Raw genomic sequence first — 5,193 nt, 5'->3', positions numbered from 1 at the left:
AGCCAAATGACCTTTCCCTGCTCCTGAACTTAAAGGTATCTCTGTAATAAATAAATGGATGGGTTTGAACTTTCTGCTGTTAAATGATGATGAAACATAGCTAATGATTGTTAGAACAGCTAAATACAGACATGACTGCAGTATTCCTGAAAGTTTGACCATCAAAAACCTTTGAGTGATTTTTCATACTCGTCTCACATTCAAGTCTAATATTAAGGCTATTACCAGGATAGTATTTTTTTAATCACTGAAACATTAATACATGCATTTATTTCTTCTAGATTTGATTATTGTTAATACCCTTTTTTACAATATTCCTAGTAGTGCTATTTGAATTCTTCAGCGTGTTCAGAATGCTGCAGCTACTGTAGAATCCTGACTTCTTTTACAACTTCTATGTGGGGTTGATGCGCTCGATCAATTTTCTCCAAACAAATCAGCTGCTCCTTGCTACTCCTCGTCTATCAATCCCTTTTCCTTCAGATCTTCTTTTACTTTATCCTTCTACCTCTGCTTTGGTCTCCCCTGTACTTCCATTCCCATCATTCTTTTGCCCACATATTCATTGCCTCTCCTCATCACATCTCCATACCACATCAACCTACTTTTCCTGCATTTTCTTAGATATCCAGTATCTCACACTTTTGTTGTACCACTGATTGTCTAATTTCTCATTAACGAAAAAGAAATGATTCAATAACACCCGTTCTAGCTTGTCTTCATTGGTTACCAGTAGAAGCTAGAAATGATTTTAAAGTTCTTTGTTAACTTATAAGGCTTTGTATGAACTTGAAACACTTTACTTGGCTGAGTTAATTACACCATACACTCCAGTATGTTCTCTTTGCTCTATTAATACTGGCCTCTTCGTCATTCCCCCAGTTAAGAAAAAAATCCACTGGTTACAGAGCATTTGCCTACCATGAAGCTTATCTTTGGAATGGCCGTCTGTTATGTGTTAGAGAAGCACACTCAGTTGATATTTTTAAATCCAGACTCTCCTCATTTCAGTCTGCCTTAGAATATGGTCCGGTCTATCATCTTGAAACATTATATGAAATGGTTACATTATTATTTTTATTATTTGCTGACATCCCTTAACATAGGCAACATTGATGTTGTTTATTTTAATTTGTATTTTTCATTTTCTTTCTGTACATTTTGTACCATGTATTCTGTTTATTTGTAGTGTATTGGTCCCAATAAGGTTAAATAAAGTAGATTGATTGATATATTGGCTGGAGACCCAGAAGTGCATAGTTTATCCTCAGGGTAATTAGTAGGGGTATTGGGGCATGCAAAACAGACATGTTTATAGACTTATTTGCCATAACTCTATCCACAGAAGGGCTCTGTACATATAGTTGTGCTTGGCTGTCACAAGCTAGTAAGCCAAAGATACTTAAAATTAAGTATCTTAAACTTAAAAAAGTCTTCCATGACGAAAAAATAACATCCAAATGCTAATGATAATAATGGTTGTGTGGATCTTGTGCTCTGGGTTTTAAAAGTAATTGTTAAGATGTAATGATTATATTGCGCTGTGAAAATGGAATAAGCAAGGAACATTGACAGGGCAGAAATGTCAGAGTATAAAGCACCTTCGATTAAAAATTCAATACTCATAAATTGAATATTAATTATATTTCACAAAATGTTATTATGTAGTGTATTATATCAGCAAACACTAAGCACATATATAATATTGTGCAGTATAACCTATATAGTCATTATTGGAGCACCAGTAATGGCGCACTGCACGATAACGTGTGGAGAATACACTTGAGTTGAGCATTCATTGCTTTCCTACTCTTTCTCTGTACGTTTAGCATTCATTTACTCAGAGGTTGATGCACTTGCTGCTTCCTGAGCGGCTCTTCTTTTCTCCACTCTAGCGGCCCGCTTCTTCTCTTCTTTCGTCGCCATCTTTTCGCGTTAAAACTGATTAAGTCAGTGTTTGTGTTGCAATTACTTTTCCTTAATTTTTCACTTAAGCTGGCAATTAAGTCTTCAGTCTGTCTCAAAATTTATTAAAGATATGAAGTGGTAGGGGAAGTGATGGCGAAGGTGGTAGGGATGAGAACGGCGTATGCATGTACCACATGGCCACTCTGCTGGCTGCTGCTGAGAGTTGATTCTTCAATAAAATAAAATAAAAATAAAATGAGGAATAACCTTGGAGGTCAGTCTTCACTCCGAAAGCGAATAGTAGACGTCATGTAGTGTATGTGTACCAAATTTCAGGTCAAATAGTTTGTGAGCTACAGGTGATTTAAAATCCTGGACAGCCATGGTAGCGTATTATATAAGAAGATCTGCTTCTTATTTACTTCAGTATGAGAAGAAGACCACTAGACAAACCTGAATTATGCTTGAATTTTTTGGAAATTTTGTTTCAGAATTGTGCAAACTTTTAGGGTTCCCTGTTCAATATGGACAAAAGTGTCATTATTCTCCTTTCCAAAAAAAAAAAGTGCTATGGTTCTATTAAAAGATCTATTTCATAGTTGTACATGCATACAAAAGTGAAGTATTTCTTTCAGGAACAGTTCATCTTCAAAGTGTTCACCTTATTTAAGGGCAGTCCACATAATAAATTATTTTAAAATTATTCTAAAATACAATTTCATTTTGCCTAGCAGAACTGTATTAATAATTACAACGTAAACCCAGACAGTTGAAATCTCTTTGAGCATCAAGTAAAATGACTTGCAACAAATTCAGTTTTAAAGTCACCTTATTAATTGCAGACAGGTAAATTGCGCTCCAATACTGCTTTGTTTATTTCATGTCACAGAACAAGTCACTGTCTCTGTGCACGGAATCTTTGTGTTTTTTATTGATTTTTCCAAGGCCCTTCCGTTTACCTGGAGTGGCTTAATGTGGATGTTTGAATGAAAGGGCTCTGTGTAGCACTAGCAAAACAAACGGCAATTACAGAAGAAATTACAAACAGCAGAAAATTATGCCAAAATGAATAAAATGTAAGAACAAAACACATAATAAAATATTAAAAATAACATAATTAAGTCTTAAAATGTTTTACTGAGCTTTAAATTAAGGAAGAATTAGCACATGTGCTACTTTTCAAGTAAATAATTCTTGAGTTATAGGTCTTCATTCTCTTTATCAGTCCATTTTTAGGATACATTTTTGTTCATTACAAAGTTTTGTGGAGCAGAATCTTTCCTGGTACAATCTGCCACAAAGCAGAAACATTCCAATTCCAAAGTATACTTATGCACTCTCGAACATGGAACAGTTTAGGGTCACTTAAGTGACTTAATGTGCGTGTCTTTGAAATGTTAGGGGAAATCGGAGTACTCAAAGAAAACCCATGTGAATACTACAGATTTATCAAATTTCTGTGTACCCTCATCAGACTTTGAGCATAGATCTCTAGAGGCCGCAACAAAAACCATTACCGTAACTTGCTGCTTAAAACTTCTAGAATGTTTACTTTAGCTCTGAGAATAAGGAAGCACAGATATGAGGACCTAATGTATTTTCCTGTGCATTAAGGCTCATTAATAAGATTAATAAAGAATTTTTTAAATAATTAGTAAAATTTTAAGATAGTGTAGTGATACACAGACAGTAGCGATGTGACCTCTGGAGCTATCTTTAAGACTTATCATTCCAACTAGCAATAGGGGAGTGGAACCTTGTATACATGAAAGAAAAAATGTCAAGACACCAATCCAGTGTAAGGAACACTTGCTCATACTAATTAAGAGACATTCTTTAATTTAAACTGTTCATGAAAAATGATATGAACACAAGCAGAGTGTGCAAATTTGAGGCAAATTTGCCTCTGATCTGAATTTAGTTTACCCCTTTCGATTCCTTAACCTCTTCTGCCAGGTTTCTCTTTGTTATTGCACTTATTATAGGATCTACTATATTTTTATTTCTCAATCACTTTCATCTCTAAAATAACAGACATTGCTTTCTTATCATTGCCATGCTATGTTCTATTTTAACTCTTTCAGGGCAGATGTCGACTTTTGTCGAAATTCAGGGGTATGGGACGGTAATCAGCTGTAAACTGTAACAAAACTTGCCATTATGTTTTATTTCAACTCTCTTTAAAGTTAGTTTCATTGATTTGACCAAGATTTCCTGCGTGTGCATAGCAAAGAGCAAACAACTCCTCAAATGACATCGACATCTGGCGAATGTACAAAGCACAATTCTCTGTGGACGGCATTTTGCATGTCACATCGCGGAGTCAGACTCCGAGTTGTCGGACTTTGATGTAAGTGATCTGGAGATCGAAAACAAAAGTGAGTGGCCAGCATCAGCTGATCGTGGTGCTCAACATGTCCGTGTAGCTAATGCACCTACTGTACGCCAACGTTCACCTGGGGGGACTGCCACTTACGATGGCAAGAGGTACAAACCAGATTGCGTCACACTGAGACTGCTACTGCTGCGCTGTCGAAGACAGTCAGGCAGCCGGCCCATCACGTAATCCTTCTGTTTACTGAGCTGCCCCCGTGTAGCCGCTGCTGCTAAAGTCACCAAATGTCACCATACAGCAAAAGATGTTTTATATTGATTTATTTGTGAAGCCATTGCTTTATGTGCTTTTCAGAAAACTGGAAAAAATATTCAGCCCTGAAAGAGTTAACCTGCTGCTGCTTCCGCCAGGTGCTGCCAGCTGGCCATTTAACACCTCCTTCCTTTAGAATTCATAGTGCTGCAAAAAGTCTTCATCTATATTAGAGGAATTTAAAGTAATAAATTCAGAATTTATTCAGAACGTTTGCAAAAATATAGGAACCAGGATCACATCGTTAACAGTGTTAAGGAGTCTCTCCCCTCCCAGTCCTCTCTTTATCATTTGGACTATTGCTCCACACTTTAATTTTATCAGAGCACTGTTGCCTGTTTTCCCACCCAGTAGACAGAAGATTGATGCCCATTAAACACTTATCTTTAAATACGACAGATACAGATTTAAGGACAGGGATCTTTACTGATTTGCTCTTACTCTCTGGATTGTGCCTCACCCTAGGCAGTTTAACCCCTATTCAAAAGGCAGGCTTTGATTGGCACTAGCGTTAGATCGGTACTAAAATTTTGACTTTGGTATCTATACATGCTTTTGGAACTTGGTACCAGTACCAAAATGATTCCAAAGCAAATATTGGATAATTCCTCTCCCACCTCTCTCACAGCTGCTTCATT

Source organism: Polypterus senegalus, chromosome 2 (genome assembly GCF_016835505.1).
Source record: "Polypterus senegalus isolate Bchr_013 chromosome 2, ASM1683550v1, whole genome shotgun sequence".
NCBI lineage: Eukaryota > Metazoa > Chordata > Cladistia > Polypteriformes > Polypteridae > Polypterus > Polypterus senegalus.
The sequence above is the reverse complement of the archived record's forward strand: the minus strand, read 5'-3'. Positions refer to the sequence as shown.